The sequence below is a fragment of the Taudactylus pleione genome, unplaced genomic scaffold (assembly GCF_031769625.1).
Source record: "Taudactylus pleione unplaced genomic scaffold, aTauple2 ptg000313l, whole genome shotgun sequence".
Classification (NCBI taxonomy): domain Eukaryota; kingdom Metazoa; phylum Chordata; class Amphibia; order Anura; family Myobatrachidae; genus Taudactylus; species Taudactylus pleione.
Window position 1 is genome coordinate 5,573,822 of NW_028284714.1, and position 18,147 is coordinate 5,591,968.

Consider the following 18,147-nt stretch of genomic DNA (forward strand, 5'->3'; position numbering starts at 1 on the left):
TCAGTGGCCCTTCTGATGAGTAGAGGAGTCAGTCCATTGGGAGAGGCCAAGAGAGGAGGTTACAGAGAGTACTCTGGAGGCATGAGGACATTGTGGACTGTAAATGGGGATATTGAAATCACCCATAATGATGGTGGAGATGTCTGAGGATAGGAAGTGAGGGAGCCAGGCAGAAAAATGTCCCAGAAATTGTTGGAGTGGCCCAGGTGGGCGATCGATAGCAGCAACTCGTAGAGAGAAAGGGGTGAAAGTCCTGATAGATTGTACTTCAAATGATGTAAAAGAGAGTGAGGGTACCTGTGGGAGAACGGTGTATGTCAAAGATTGGGAAAGTAATATTCCTACCCCACCTCCTTTACAATTACCAGGCATGGAGGTGTGTGAGAAGTGTAGGTTACCATGTGAAAGTGCAGCTGTCGATACCCTAGAAGCTAAGTGTCAGCTTCAGTTGCAGCTCGAAGAACCCTTTGGCTAAAAACCTGGAAGGCGGACCAGAGCTGGATGACATAGTGTCTTCTCTGGCGACATCTTAATCTGCGGGGTTGCCATCTACAACTACACCTAAGTATAGGCAGTCGTCAGCTCGGTCCTTTCGCCAGACGGTAAGCCCACAGCCTGATGGGGCGGGCCTCCCCCTGGTTGGGTCTCAGGGTTGGAGGCCAACTCCTACAGTTTTTTCAGGTCTGGAATCAGACCACGAGAGATGCTCAGGTTCAGGAGGTGGTCTCTCATTGTTACGCCATCACGTCCCTGAGGCATCCACCTCAAAGGTTTGTTGGTACAACCCTGCCTTTAAAACTGGTCAGCCTTCCGGGAGTCTATTAGGGCCTTCTGAGGTCAGGAGTCATAACCACATTTCTGTGATGCAAAAGGGAAAGGGTTATTATTCAAATTTGTTTTTGATTCAGAAACCAAATTGGTCAAGTCGCCCTATCCTGAATCTGAAGTCTCTCAACAGATTCATCCATGTGCCCAAATTCCTTATGGAAACCCTACAGTCAATTATGCTGGCAATGGAGCCTGGAGATTTTATGGTCTCCCTTGACATACAGGATGCATATCTACAAGTTCCGATTGCACAATCCCACCAAAGATTTCTAAGATTGGCGGTAGATCAGTACCATTACCAATTTCAGGCTCTACCCTTCGGACTGGCCACAGCCTCTTGGGTATTTACCAAGATAAGGGCAGTGATGACGGCTCATCTCAGAGACAAGGGATCAGAATTCTGCCATATTTGGATGACCTCCTGATATTAGCACAATCGCAGGAGTTGTTACAATGACATCTTCAGATGACCATTGTCTGCTTACAAGAGCACGACTGGATAATAAATTGGAAAAAGTCCTCTCTTTTCCAACAGCGGATGGTGCACTTGGGGGTGCTGCTGGACTCTCTGGGCCAGAGGATTATCCTACCAGAGGACAAGATTGCGGCACTACAGTCTCATGTGCGCAGTCCACTCTGCAAACAGAGGGTGTCAGTTCACTTGGCAATGCAGGTGCTGAGCTCCATGGTATCCACATTCGATATGGTGGCGTATGCCCAGTTCCCCTCCAGGTCTCTGCAGCAATGGATTCTGTCTCATTGGGATGGTCAGTATCATCGAATACAGTCACAGATGATCCGCATCTCGCCAGAGGTTTGGCTCTCACTCGCTTGGTGGCTGGAGACGACTCATTTAGACAAGGGTCATCCGTTATGGGTCCCGGATTGGGTACTCCTCACCACAGATGCAAGTCTGCGAGGATGGGGAGCAGTGACAGGTCATCACACCTTTCAGGGAAAGTAGACGACCCAGGGAAGTCACCTACTGATAAATATCTTGGAGCTTCGTGCAGTGCACAGAGCGCTCAGTCTGGCACAGGACCTTCTTCACAGCAGGCCTGTCCAGATTCAGTCTGACAATGCGACACAGTGGCCTACATAAATCATAAGGGAGGCACATGAAGTCCAGCAGCCATGAGGGAAGTAGCGAACATTCTTCTGTGGGCATGTGGGAATGCCATCTTTCAGCAATCTCGGAGTCCTTCATCCCAGGAGTCCTCAACTGGGAAGCGGACTTCCTAAGTCATCAGGACATACACGCCGGAAAATGGGCTCTTCATCCGGACATCTTTCAACTCCTGGTGGACAAGTGGGGGCTACCGGGCGTAGACCTCATGGCGTCATGCCACAACCACAAGGTCCCCAGGTGCGTCTCCAGAATGAGGGACACCTCAGCCGCCTTCTTAGACACTCTGCCGGTGAGGTGGAACTTCATGTTGGCATACCTATTTCCTCGGATATCCCTCCTCCCAAGAGTCATCAGAAAGTTCAAGCAGGAAGGCCTAGCCCAGGAGACATTGGTTCACCGATCTGACATGTCTATCCATAGATAGGCCACTTCCACTGCCTCTACAGCCGGATTTGCTAGTGCAGGGTCCCTGCCTATATCCAAATTTACCTCCACTGGCTTTGACGACGTGGGTACTGAGGCTTCCATCTTAAAGGCCAAAGGCTTCTCTGCTTCTGTGATCCAGACTGAGATGAGATCAAGGAAGCCAGCTTCAACCACATCTATCACAGGATTTGGCCTTTATATTTTCGTTGGTGCTCCCAAACAAAATATGACCCTAAGGTTTTCAAGGTTTCAAGAGTACTTGCATTTCTGCAGGCTTGGCTAGACTTAGGTCTGCGCCTGACTACCTTGAGTGTACAGGTTTCTGCTTTGCCATGTTTGTTCCAGCGCAGAATTATGCCCCTGACAGATGTAAGAACATTTTTGCAGAGGGTTCTCCGACTGCAACCTCTGTTTGTCCCACTGGTAGCACCATGGGATTTATCCTTGGTTCTCAGGGCGCTGCCAGCTCCCTCCTTTGAACCCTTGGATAAGGTGGACTTGAGATGGTTGACAGCAAAGACACTTTTTCTCCTCGCTATCTCCTCAGCTTGTAGAGTTTCTGACTTGGCAGCACTGTCATTGTCGCACTCCATATTTGATCTTTCATCAAAATAGAGCTGTCCTTCGTACTAAGGCAGGTTACCTTCCGAAGGTAATATTCCATTTCCATATGAATGAGGAAATTGTAGTCCCGGCTTTTCAGTCTTCAAACCTGTCTACAGGTGAAGCTTCCCCGGATTTGGTCTACGTGGATCGTACCAGTTCCATCAGGAAATCAGATTCGCTCTTTGTGTTATATGGGTTTCACAAACGAGAGTGGCCAGCTAACAAACGGACTTTGGCTCATTGGCTGCGTATGACTATTGCTCAAGCCTATATACAGGCTGATCTCCCTGTTCCTAACAAGGAGACAGCACATTCTACTCGGTCTGTAGGACCGTCATGGGCGGTTAGAAATGGTGCTTCGGCTGGACAGCTGTGCAAGGCAGCCACTTGGTCCTCCGTCCATACTTTTATCAAATTCTATGCATTTGATACTTTTGCCTCCCAGGATGCTTCCTTTGGGTGGTGGATGCTCCTTTCTGCTCAGGAGCGTCCCCACCCGTAAGGGAACTGCTTTAGGACATCCCCAAGGTAGATTATGTGGACCCTATGGACCCTGAAGAAGAAAATAAGAGTTATGGTATAACATACCTTAGATAACTCTTTGTCTTCGAGCTCCATAGGGTCCACAGAGCACCCATCCTGACGCACCTGGTCTCAGTTGGGATCTATTCTTTGCTTTTTTATATCACTGATTCCCTCTTTGTATTTTTAGAGTGTTTCGAGTACATTGTATTTTTAGAGTGAACGAGTACATTGTACTTCGTTCTCCACTTTCCGTCTCTTGCCATTAGGCTTGTTTACAAACTGAATGCCTGTGGCAGGAGGCGGGGTATATAGGGAGGAGGACCAGTGCATGCTGGGAGTTATAAAGCTGTAGCTATTTGGTGCAATGGATCTCCCCAACTACATACCCCAAGGTAGATTCTGTGGACCCTATGAACTTCGAAGAGTGAGTTATCTATAGTATGTTATACCATGACTCTGATTTTTCAAAAAGCTGACTCCACAACAAGAGCAGCTCTTGGAAGTGATACTTTTATTAGTGAAGCATGATGAACACCTCCAAAATATTTTTAAACTTGCAGCGAGTTTAAATCATAATTATCACTAGTGATAATTATGTCACTAGTGATGTCACAAAGCAATCTACTGCACGACTTTGAATCGTTGTTGAAATGCTGCAAAAAATATATTGAATATGAGGGATTATAGCAGGGCCAGCAACAGAAAACTTCAGGCTCAGTACAAGCACACAGACCGGGTCCGAACACACATGATTACAGATAGAAAAATGTGTGTATATATACAGTCAGGTGCATAAATATTGGGACATTGACAGAATTTTCACATTTTGGCCTCTATTCACCACCACAATGGCTTTGAAATGAAACAAACAAGATGTGCTTTAACTGCAGACTTTCAGATTTAATTTGAGGGTAATTGCATCCAAATCAGGTGAACGGTGTAGGAATTACAACGGTTTCTATATGTGCCTCTCACTTTTTAAGGGGCCAAAAGCAATGGGACAAACTAAACAATCCGAAATCTAACTTTCACTTTTTAATACTTTGTTGCAAATCCTTTGCAGGCAATTACAGCCTGAAGTCTGGAATGCATAGACCTCACCAGACGCTGGGTTTCATCCCTAGTGATGCTCTGCCAGGCCACTACTGTTCTTGGGGCATAGGGGTCCCTCTCCTGGGTAGATGGGTTCCCTCCTTCACACACAGCAGCCAGAGAAACAGGACACAATTCTGGGGTTCTCGTACAAGCTGGTCGGAGCCAGTCTTTATTGTACAGGGCACATAAATAAAACAAAACACAAACAAAATCCTAACCCATCTGGGCTTTAACTAGACAGTAGATTCCCTCACTATTAGGAGACCAAATAAGTTCACGTCCACAGTACTTACAGGTTGTATCAAACAGTGTCTCAGAGCAAGCTAGGCTTTGGGCCTGCTCTCCCAGGTGTGAGAGACTCAGCCACAACTAAACCTAGCTTATCACAGCATTTCCAGGTGCAAGCCCTAATGACCCTGCTACCAGGCTGAAGGCCCAACACCCAGAGTGGCCTGTGGATGGAGCCCTCCCTCTCCTCACATGCACACCCCCAGGACTCATTCAGGCTTTTCACTAAAGCCGACATTTCTAGTCTGTTTTTCCAAACAGACTTCTTCTGGGGGTTTTAAAACCCATAGGACAGGAATCTGAGACAGACATAGAAGCCATTCAAAACTGTTCCAGTGCTTCTATCACATACCTCCCCCCCTTTGTTTCGACCTGTGGGGCAGAACAACTGCAGCCCCCAAGCAATGAACGCGTGACAAAGCATCTGCATTGGCCAGCTGACTTCCTGGCCTGTGTTCTACCAAAAATTTAAAGTTTTGTAATGCCAAAAACCACCTTGTTATTCTCCTATTGGTCTCCTTGTTTTCTGACATCCACTTCAATGGGGCATGGTCAGTGATCAGCCTGAATTTCCTTCCAACCAAATAGTACCTGAGAGTTTCCAACGCCCATTTTATGGTCAATGCTTCCTTCTCATCTGTAGCATACCGAATATACTCGAGTATAAGCCGACCCGAATATAAGCCGAGGTACCTACTTTTACCCCAAAAAACTGGGAAAACTTATTGACTCGAGTATAAGCCTAGTGTGGGAAATGGCAGCAGCTGGTAGTGCCCCCAGTAGTAATTCCCCCTGGTTGTGCCCCCAGTAGTAATCCCTCCTGGTAGTGCACCCAGTGGTAATCCCCCCTTTCAGTGCCTCCAGTGGTAATCCCCCATTTTAGTGCCCCCAGTAGTAATCCCCCCCTGGTAGTACCCCCAGTGGTAATCCCCCCCTGGTAGTGCCCCCAGTGGTAATCCCCCCCTGGTAGTTCCCCCAGTGGTAATCCCCCCTTTTAGTGCCCCCTGTAGTAATCGCCCCCTGGTAGTGCCCCCTGTAGTCCCCCCCCAGTAGAGAGACGTGATAAGAATAAAAAAAAAAAATTACTTACCTGAAACTCCCGCTCCTGGTCCCGCCGCTATCCGCTCCTCTGGCCGCTTTGCATGGGAGAGACGTCGTCATGACGACGTGTCTCCCATTACCCAATGCGGGAGCCGGAAGATGGCTCCCCCAGTGGCAGCAGCAGCAGCCGCTGAGAGTCTGACAGACTCTCAGCAGCTGCTGATTACACCAAACACGCAGCTGCCAGCTCCGGCGGCTGTGTGTTTGGCAGTGTGTAGCGCTGACCGAACTCCGTCCGGTCAGCGCTACACTTCACTCGAGTATAAGCCGAGGGGGTACTTTTTCAGCACAAAAAATGTGCTGAAAAAGTCGGCTTATACTCGAGTATATACGGTAGTTTCTCTCATGTACATTTAATTTCCTGCTTAGGTAAAAAATAGGGTGTTCCTCACCTTCCTTGCTCTGGGACAGGACTGCTCCTATATTTACTTCTGATGCATCAGTTTGCATAACAAACTCCCTGTCAAAATCAGGAGTCATCAGAACTGGTTGGGAACACAACGCTATTTTCAACTCCTGAAAAGCCTTCTCTGCTTCAGGACTCCATTCCACCATGACTTTCTGTTTGCCTTTGGTAAGGTCAGTCAGTGGGACTGCAATGGTGGCAAAATTGGGTATAAACCTCCTATAATACCCAGTAATCCCTAAGAAGGCTCTCACCTGCTTCTTATTAAGGGGTCGTGGCCAGTTTTGTATTGCCGCAATCTTATTAAGCTGTGGATTTATCAAACCTCTGCCAATGGTCTATCAAGATACTTTACTTCTTCCATCCCTAGATAACACTTTTTTGGGTTGGTTGTCAAACCTGCCTTATAGATGGAGTCCAACACTGCTTGTACTCTGTGCAAGTGAGACTGCCAATCAGGACTATGAATGACTACATCATCAAGATAAGCAGCAGAATACTGTCTATGGGGCCTTAGAATCCTATCCATCATTCTTTGAAAGGTAGCAGGTGCCCCATGTAGCCCAAAGGGAAACATCTTGTATTGAAACAACCCCCCTGGTGCAGAAAAAGCTGTCTTTTCTTTGGCATTCTCAGTTAACAGGACTTGCCAATACCCTTTGGTTAAGTCAAGAGTGGTTAAATATCTGGCTGTCCCTAGCCTTTCAATTAGTTCATCCACCCTAGGCATTGGGTATGCATCGAACTTTGACACACTCTTCAAATTTGAACAGGCAGCATAACTCTTTCATTACTTTTTACATAAAGAAATACTGACTGACCAAGGTACCCCATTTAAGTATTCCCAACCTACTAAAGACATGGACTAACTCTCTAGCAATGGACATGGTTGACGTATTGTGCAATGGTATCGCTTCCAGGTACCTGGTAGCGTAATCCATTATCACCAGAATATATTGATGGCCCCGGGCAGACTTCATTAAGGGTCCATCCAAATCCATAGCTATTCTTTCAAACGTCACCTCAATAATGGGTAATGGGACTAGGGGACTTTTAAAATGGGGTCTTGGAGCATGATACTGACATTCAGGGCAGGATGCACAAAAGTCAGATACCTCTTTATGGACCTCAGGCCAGAAAAACCTCTGCAAAAGTCTCTCAGTGGTTTTCTCTACCCCCAGGTGGCCTGCAGTTATATGACCATGAGCCAGATCTAAAACTGTTCTTCTGTATGCTTTGGGAACTATTAATTGTTCCCCAATATCTTCTCCTTTCTTAGTCACCTGATACAAAAAATCCCGACATACTGCCATGTGAGGATATGACAAAGGACAATCGGGGTCTATGGGTTACCATCGATCACTTTGACATTCTCCCTGACTTTTACCAGAGTAGGGTCATTTAACTGGTCCACGGCAAAGACCTCTCTTCTGACCACTAAATCGGGCAGATGATCAACTGGCTCAACAACACTTCCCACCTCAGTGGGAGGCACATCACTTGGCGAGCCACCATCATGCTCCGCATTCTCTAGTTTGCCAATCATACTAGAAAAAGGGAGCATCTCTGACCCTAAAGAAACTTCCTCTGCTACTACATCAGTAACCTTCTCAAATGGGTCAGGGTGGTTTACCTCTGTAAAAAATTGGCTTTCCCACAACTTCCAGAAGTGAACAAAGTCTCTCCCCAATATTGCATCATACATTAAGCCATGTACCAAACCCACAGAGACTACCGCAGAACCACATGGTGTTTCTATGTTCACTTCCGCAGTAACATAATAGCAAGTGTCAACATTTATGCAGGTCACACCAACAGTTTTCTCCTTACGCTTCAAGGAGTTCACCAGTTCAGCTTTCATAAGTGTAACCAGGCTACCAAAATCTAACAAAACCTCTACTCGGTTGCCTTCTACAGTAAGTACACACTTGTGCTTATCTGTCTCAGCCTGCCGGTCAGCAGTACAGGCTGGCTGTGCAAAGAAAGACCCCCTGCAGTTGACATGAGCAGTATCACATTGCATAGTTTCAGCGGTAAGTGAACAATTAGCCGCAATATGGCCGAAACCACCACATCGGAAACACTGAATCACATTAATATCTAGTCTTTTACGGTGTAGAAACCTTCCTGGCCTGGCTGGCCTGTCTCCAGGTTCCACACCCTCAGTCTTAAGTTCATTCCATCGCCCAGCACCCTTCTCCCCTGGAGCAGTCTTACCAGTGTCGATGGGAGTTCGCCGTTGCGCCATCAGGGCTTGTTGGCCAAGAACTCAACAGTTCATCAGCTACCACATACCTCTCCACCAGTTCGACTAACTGGTCTGCAGACTTAGGGTCTGCATGGCTCACCCAGGTAGCAATCGCAGATACCGGTCCATCACGACTCTCTCCACGATCTGTGGTTCTGTCAGCATCTCGGGCTGGAGCCATTTTGTGGTTAGATGGACGAGGTCATGCATCTGTGAGCATGGAGGCTTTTCCATTTGGAACTCCCAGTGGTGGACTCATTGGGCCTGAACAAATGAGGTGACTCCCAAGCAAGGATCTCTCATTTTAGCTTTGCATAGTCCATGGCATCATCCAGGCACAAATCATAGTAGGCCTTTTCTGGTTCTCCAGACACGAAGGGTGCCACAAGTCTTGCCCCCTGTTCCTTGGGCCAACTCTCCTTTTCTGCGGTTCTCTCAAAGGCTGTAAGACATGCCTCCATGTCATCACTCGGGGTCATCTTCTGCAAAAAATGACTGGTGCGTATGGAGCTAGTATGGGTTGGAGGGTCAGTGGAAGCATCTCCAGTCTAGGCTACTAGGTGTTGTACCACCTCTTTTATGGCCTGGCTTTTTTCCGCTAAGGCCTGGCGGGTTTCCTCGATGGTAACTTGTTGTTGCCTCTGTGCTGCCTCCAAGGCCAATAGTTGCACCTGGGTGGATTCCTGCAGAGCTCTGGTAGCTTCTTGCTGAGTGGACGTAGCCTGAAGCAAGGCCTTTACAACATTCTCCATGTTGTCCTTAGGGGTAGGCTGGAAGAAGAACCTGGCCTCTCGGAGCATCTGCTAACGCCACCTTCATGGATTCCACAATTTCGTGCCTGTCCCTTTAAATTTTAAAGGACACATTTTTCCTTGCTGCAATTTCAGTGTGTGCATGCCCGCATTCTCCACCACTTGTGACACAGTCAGGATAGGGGTCCCTCTCCTGGGTAGATGGGCTCCCTCCTTCACACACAGCAGCCAGAGAAACAGAACACAATTCTGGGGTTCTCGTACAAGCTGGTCAGAGCCAGTCTTTATTGTACAGGGCACATAAATAAAACAAAATCCTAACCCATCTGGGCTCTAATTAGACAGTAGATTCCCTCACTATTAGAAGACTAAATAAGTTCACATCCACAGTACTTACAGGTTGTATCAAACAGTGTCTCAGAGCAAGCTAGCCTGCGGGCCTGCTCTCCCAGGTGTGAGACACTCAGCCACAACTAAACCTAGCTTATCACAGCCATTTCCAGGTGCAAGCCCTAATGAGCCTGCTACCAGGCTGAAAGGCCCAACACCCAGAGTGGCCTGTGGATGGAGCCCTCCCTCTCCTCACATCAACACCCCAGGACCCATTCCGTCTTTTCACTAAAGCCGACATTTCTAGTCTGTTTTTCCAAACAGACTTCTCCTGAGGGTTTTAAAACACATAGGACAGGAATCTGGGACAGACAAAGAAGCCATTCAAAACTGTTCCAGTGCTTCTATCACAATATATATGTATAGAACCCCAATATATGTATTGTGATAGAAGCACTGGAGAAGTTGTGGATGGCATTTATGTGTGTCCCAGATTCTTATCATATGTGTTTTAAACCCCCAGGAAAAGTCTGTTCTGCCAAACAGATTAGAGTGTCGGCTTTTGCTAAAAACCGGATGATGGATCCTGGTGGTGTGGATGTGAGAAGAGAAGGGAGGACTCTATCCATAGGCCATTCCAGGTGTTGGGCCTTTCAGTCTGAGAGCAGGCTGATTAGTAGTTGCACCTGGAAGTGGTACATATAAGCTGGATCAAGGTTTGGTTAATTGTCTTATACACCTGGGGTGAACAGACAGTTTGGTTTGTTCAGAGACACTTTGATATACTGGAAAGTGCTGTGTTTGTGCCTAAGTTTTGTGGTGAGGCAGTAGGCCTTGCCACCTTGATAGAGGTAGTTAGTGCCCAGATGGGTTAGGATTTATTTTTATGTTTTGTTTATTTTATTATTTCTATTGCACAATAAAAACTGGTTCCGACCAGCTTGCACGAAAACCCTGGACTGGTGTGCTGTTTCCTGGCTGCTGTTTGTAAGGAGGTGTCCATCTACCCCAGGAGAGGGACCCCTACCCCAATCATATCACAAGTGGTGGAGAATGTGGGCATCACACACGAAAAATTGCAGCAAGAGGAAAAGTTTTACATTGGAAAGTTAAAGGGACAGACACCAATTTGTTGTTTGGATGTCAACTCGTGTTGCATGGAATCCATGAAGGTGGCGTCGACAGATGCTTAGAGAAGCCTGATTCTGCTTTCAACCTACACTGAAAGACAACATGTAGGACATTGTTAAAGCCTTGCTCCAGGCTACGGCTGCTCAGCAAGAATCTACCAGGGCTCAGCAGGAAGCTACCCGAGTTCAGCAGGAATCCACCAATGTGCAACTTTTGGCCTTAGAGACAGCCCAGAGGCAACAACAAGTCGCCATAGAGGAAACCTGCCAGGCCTTAAAAGAGGTGGTACAACAGCTAGTAGTCCGGTCTGGAGATGCTTCCACTGATTTTCCAACTAACACTCGCTCCATACGGGACAGTAATTTTCTGCAAAAGATGACCCAGAATGATGATTTGAAAGCGTATCTTACGGCCTTTGAAAGAACCGCCGAAAGAGAGAATTGGCCATAAAGTGGGCATTAGAAACTCTTAGGTACTACTTGATCGGAAAGAGGAAATTCAAGCTGATCTCTGATCATGCCCCTTTGAAATGGATGTCAGAGAACAAAGACAGCAATGGGAGAATAACGAGGTGGTTCTTGGCATTGCAAAATTTAAAGTTTACAGTAGAATACAGGCCAGGAAGCCAGCTGGCCAATGCAGATGCTTTGTTGCGTGTACATTGTTTGGGGGCTGCAGTTGTTCTGCCCCACAGGTCGAAACAAAGGGGGGGATTATATGATAGAAGCACTGGAGAAGTTGTGGATGGCATATATGTGTGTCCCAGATTCTTATCATATGTGTTTTAAACCCCCAGGAAAAGTCTGTTCTGCCAAACAGATTAGAGTGTCGACTTTTGCTAAAAGCCGGATGATGGGTCCTGGGGATGTGGATGTGAGAAGAGAAAAGAGGGCTCCATCCATAGGCCGTTCCAGGTGTTGGGCCTTTCAGTCTGAGGCCAGGCTGGTTAGTAGTTGCACCTGGAAGTGGTTCTTATAAGCTGGATCAAGGTTTGGTTCATTGTGTCATACACCTGGGGTGAACAGTGAGGTTTGTTCAGAGACACTTTGATATACTGGAAAGTGCTGTGTTTGTGCCTAAGTTTTGTGGTGAGGCAGTAGGCCTTGCCACCTTGAGAGAGGGAGTTATTTGTGTAGTTAGTGCCCAGACGGGCTAGGATTTATTTTTATGTTTTGTTTATTTTATTATTTATATTGCACAATAAAATACCACCTTGCACAAAAACCCTGGACTGTTTCCAGGCTGCTGTGAGTAAGGAGGTGTCCATCTACCCCAGGAGAGGTACCCCTACCCAGATCATATCACAGTATATAGACATACTTAGTAACGTCAATAACATTAATTTCCACTCATTTCCAGTCACAGCTCACAATATTGTTTTCAATATTCAATTTTGCAACTAGGTGAGAGCTGTCATACTTGCTTCCCCTTGCAAAGGATTGTTTCACAGTTAATTGTCACTTGAAACTAGTCTTCTTGGTCCCCTTCTGGGATGAAGATCCATCCCCAGCTGCAGCAGCAGCAGGCCTAGCACTGAAGGATTATTCTGAGGAATAGGGAAGGAGTCACCTATGCTTAACAAATTGGATGCAGGACGACCTCCGATCATTACTGTGAATATTAAGGATGATGGTGTTGACAGTAGAGATGGCAGGTGCTGGGATCTAGTTGAACTTAAGAGCAGGGAGCTTGCTGATGCTGGACTGCATTTGTTATTTTTGTAGCACCAGTTTCTGATGTGGAAAACTTTTCATGAGTTCGCTGCAAATGACGTAACAGGGAGGAGGTTCCTAAAAGGTTAACGTCCCTACCTCTATTTATTGTGGTTTTACAAATGCTACAGATGGCTTGACAATTGTTGTCAGGATTTGGGTAACAATAATTCCACACATAAGAGGTACATTTGTTGGTCCTATGCACAGGCATGACAATGGCCTTCCTCTTATCATGGCCAAGAGTTGCTTCCACTGGTACCTGACTTACACAAACATTATCCTCATCCTTAACATCCTCATTTGTGCCGAAGTCAGCTACATAAATATCCCCCTCATCCTCTTGCACTTCCTCGGTGGCATCCTTAATTTCTATGTTATCAGCTAAATTTGTGCTACTCATCCCCACATTTGCAGAGGGAGCAGAAATGGTGGAAGGCAGCTTCTCTGCAAGTACAACAGTATCAGAAATGTCAGGCTTACACATCGTACTCGTGGATACACTTAGACTCTCCTCAGGGATTTGTACATTTCTGTTTCTGAAAGCAGAGTTTGTTCTACTGCCTTAGTGGTTTTCATTTGATAAGGTCTTACATCATCATGAGAGGCAGATGAAGATGCCTCACTGACACTTGCAGAACCACCACTCATAAATAAAGGCAAAGCCTCAGTCTTTCCTTGCCACTGCATGTGGTGAATCGCATTTTGGCAATTTTATGTTTTTCTGCAACACACTTTCTCTTTATTAGATGTGTTATTTTCTTTAGCACTGTATATTGTTTTTTTATTATTTTAGATGCCCTGATACCCTCTATGCCTGAGCATCGGCTTTAGTAGATCACATTGAAGGACTGGGGTCGTCATTATTACTTGTGACAGCAGCTGCAGCGACAGTATTGGTTGCTCGTCTTCTCTAAACGGAACGTTATCCATTTTCCAATTAGCAAATCACTGCTTGGCTTATATATACACGTGAACAAAACAAAGTGCACCAAACAGTACAATTATTATTATTTTTTTATGGTGCCGCTGTATTCCTGCGTGGACTGGAGCCACAGGGCTTATATATGCACGTGAGCAGAACAAAATGCACCAAACAGTACAAACAATACAATTATTTAATTACATTTTTCGATGTTGCAGACGCAGCTCTATTCAAACTACATGGAGTCACAGGGCTTATATATGCATGTGAATATCTTACTGAAGGAGTCTGGACACTGTACAGCCAATACAGCAGAGTACAGCACAGCATACAACAGCGTGCACCCCCTATGCACACTGACTAAGCAGCACAACCACAAGTGACTTATAAGTGTGGACACAGCCTATACAGCAGAGTACAGCACAGCATACAGCAGTGTGCACCCCCTATCAGTGGCGTAACTAGGGTATTTGTAGCCCAGGGCAAATTTAAAAAGGGAGCCCCCCCCTCATCACTCCGATACGTGCGCGCAAAAAAAAAAATGGGCGTGGTCATTTAAAAACGGGGCGTGTCAACATGACACACCCCTTTATTTTCACACTGAACATTCCTATCCATATGCACCTTAACCCCAGTAGTACCCCTTATACAGTACCCCCAGTATGCAGTTGTGGTCCCTCTTATGCAGGCCCATAGTAGTGCCCCTTATACAGTATCCCCAGTAGTGGTCCCCCTTATACAGCCCCCAATTAGTTCCCCTTACTCAGTGCCCCCAGTAGTGGTCCCCCCAAATGCAGTGCCCTATGTAGTGTTCCCCCTTATGCAGTGCCCCCAGTAGTAGTCCCCATAATGCAGTGCGCCCAGTAGTAGTCCCCCCTATGCAGTGCCCTTTATATAGTGCTCCCAGCAGTAGTCCCCCCCATGCAGTTTTCCCAGTAGTGGTCCCCCTTATGCAGGCACCCAGTAGTGATCCCCCCTATCTAGTGCCCCCTGTAGTGGTCCCCCCAGTGCAGTGCCCCTAGCAGTAAGCCCCTTTTAGTGCCCCCAGCAGTAGTACCCCCGCTCCCATGCAGTGCCCCCAGTAGTGGTCCCCCTGATGCAGGCCCCCAGTAGTGACCCCCCCTATCCAGGGGTCCCTGTAGTGGTCCTTCCTGTTATTGCCCCCAGTAGTGGTCCCCCCAGTGCAGTGCCCCTAGTAGTAGGCCCCTTTTATAATGCCCCCAGTAGTAGTTCCCCCACCTCCCATGCAGTGCCCCCAGTAGTGATCCCCCCTATCCAGTGCCCCCTGTAGTGGTCCTTCCTATTATTGCCCCCAGTTGTGGTCCCCCCAGTGCAGTGCCCCTAGTAGTAGGCCCCTTTTATAATGCCCCCAGTAGTAGTCCCCCCCCCCCCAAGTAGTGGTCCTCAGTTGAGGTTCCCCCCCGATTAAGTGCCCCCAGTAATAGCCCCCCCAGTAGAGGTCCTCCCAATAATGGTGCCCCCAGTAATAGCCCCCCCCCAGTAGAGGTCCTCCCAATAATGGTGCCCCCAGTAGTAGCCACCCCCCCATTGTGCCCCCACCCCCAGTAGAGGTCCCCCCAGTAGTAGCCACCCCCCTCCACCGTTGTGCCCCCAGTAGTGCAGGCAGGTTTTAAAAAAAAAAAAAATATATATATATACACTTACCTGAATCCACGCTGCTGCTCCGGTCCGCGACACCGCTCCCGCCCGCCTGCCCTCCCGGGCTGGCGCGCTCTGCATTATGGGAGAGACGTCATGTCATGACGTCTGTCCCATTACCCATTGCAGGAGCCGGACGGAAGTCCGGCTCTTGCAGTGGGTGCTGCAGCAGTCAATGAGAGTCTATCTGACTCTCATTGGCTACTGTTTAACACACGCATCGCTGCCAGCGCTGGGCTCAGGTGTGCCGCACAGTATCGGCGCTGGAAGCCTAGCGCCGGTCCTGTGTAAATGTGTAGCGCTGACCGTACTCACTGCGGTCGGCGCTACACTGGTGGCTAACTAGGGCAGGCCGGACCGTGGTTGGCGGCGACCCCCCGCGCCGCCGGTCCCACAGCGCCCAAGGCACGCACACCGCTCCCCCTGCCCTAGTTACGCCACTGCCCCCTATACACTAAACAGTGACTAAGAAGCACAGCAACTTGTGAGTCTGGTCACAGCCTATACAGCAGAGTACAGAACAACAGCTTGCACCCCCTACATATAGTTATACACATTAACTAAGCAGCACAGCCTATACAGCAGAATACAGCACAGCAGCATGCACCCCCTATATATAGTTATACCCATTAAACAGCACAGCCTATACAGCAGAGTTAAGCACAGCATACAGCAGCGTGTGTGGCGCCGAGTCCTGTCTGCTGTGTCTTATATAGAATCCAAAACCCGTGAGAACTCGATGCCGCGAGGATGATGTTTTACATCGAAGTGGAATCCGAGTCATGCAGAAAGATCTGAGCCGCTGCTCGGATCTACTTGGATTCCCGATGTTTGGATGAGTTCATCTCTCTCCCCATCCAACCCCCCTCCAAAAAAATACCTGAGAAAAATTATGTACAGTATGTGTATATGGACTTTCTTTGAATATATATGGCAAAAATCATGAGATAGCAGTATGTAAAGGTAATGGTAGGTAGCATCACCGTACTGCGACAACTTGGAAATGCCTAGGCCTGCATATGTTGTAATTTGGCATCTCATGAGTCCGGACACCGGCTAGGCTTCTCATAACAAGATGACGTGAATTATCGGAGTTCGAATAGGGTGCCTGACGAATGGGACATTCCATTTTCGAAGTTGTGCGGACATTCAACATTCATCGATCTACGGTATCACGTATGTACCTACCTCATGGAAGGCATTACCACCCACACATGGGATATGGGAGCAGAAGACCCACCAGAGTGCTCCTGTAAACACTACGACATTGGACACAGCTCCTCACCTGGGCTTGTGATGTCGCTTAGTGGACCCTGGAGGACTGGCAACATGTGGCACCCATGAGTCACGGTTCCAATTGTAGGGTTCGGGTGCAGCACAGACCCCATGAGTCCACTGACCCCAGTTGTCAACAAGGCACATTGCAAGCAGGTGGTGGTTCCATAATGGTATGGGGTGTGTCCACGTGGCATGAGCTGGGTCTGCTGTTTCGCCAGAATATATGCAGGGTTTATACTGATCAGATAATCACCGAGGATCAGAGTGTTTATCTGATCTGCAGAATTTATCTGCTAGTGTGCACCTGGCTTTACACTCAGCAGACATTCACGTAAATAATCTTACTTTAATGTGAACCTATAGCTTAAAATGGTGCAGCCATTTTGTGGGTTGAAGAAATTTCTTGGGATCAGAGCAGGCCCAGACCAATTTGATGCCCTAGAACCCAAGAAGGGGGCATGGCCTCACCAATATTTCCCCCTTGTGTGTCTCCAGCCACCAGATCCTTGTTTGGCTCCCTTTTTGAATCACAGAATGCAAACTGCAAGCAGAGCCAGACTGTCAACAGTGAAGAATAAATAAAAACCACAGAGTCAGTATAAATAAGGGGTTGGGGGTATTCCTTACTGTTTTCCAGGATTACTCTGCTGCCTTCTCATGGAAATCATCTTTGTAATAATTATATTCATTTTATTTATTATTAATTTCAATTTTAACTGATATTTATATAGCACCAACATATTACACACGTGTTTTTACAGAAAATATGTAGTCAGGCACATCAGTCCCTGCCCCAGTGGAGCTTATGGGGGTCATTTAGACCCGCTCGCGAGCAGCAGTACGCTCGCAAGCGGGTCGATGTTCCCCACTGCGCATGCGCACGACGGAGGGAGCTCCGCAGTGCGCATGCGCGACACCCGGGGAGCGACGGGCTTTCCATCGCTCCGGGTCTCGCACCAAAGGGGGCGTGCTGTCAATGTTGATTGGCAGCACGCCCCCTTTGGTGGGCGTGCTGGGGGCGTGCCTGCCAGACGGAGGCGTTCCCATGGGAACGCCTACCGTCTGAAGCCGGCCCCACTGACATCACTAGTGATGTCAGTGGGAGTGATTTTGGCTCTGATAGAGCCAAAATCACTCCAGGGCTTGTGCCAGGGAGACCCTACCACAGGGTCTCCGTCGCAAGTCCGATGGTTGCGATGGTCAAGACCATCGCGACCATCATCATGGACGCTCGCATATGCTGTGGGTGGTCACCCACAGCTATGCGAGCGGCCGGGAAGCCGCTCCATTTTCATGGAGGAGGGCCCTGATTCAGAGCGAGCGCTCTGGTCAGAGCGGCCGGCTCTGAATCAGGCCCTATGATCCATGGGAGCTCATTCAGACCCGTTCGCTAAGATGCAAATGCTCTCTGCTGCCAATGGTATGCAGTGTGTATGCATTGTGCGCATGCGTATACATCATAGTACACGTCACCTGGCTTGTTTTTACACTGAAGTTCTCGCAGTGCTTGCGGCAGGGTATGGTCAACCTCAAGCGCTGCGATAGCATCCGATGTTACCTGAAGTACCGATAGTTGCATACACTTCCTGGACATGACGTGCACAAGTGGGCATCTTAAACGAGGCTGGTGGGTGTCTGTATACACTATGTGATCGCTCTCTAAGAAACACTGGGCGTGCTAATGCATTGATTTGCGGTAGCACTACCT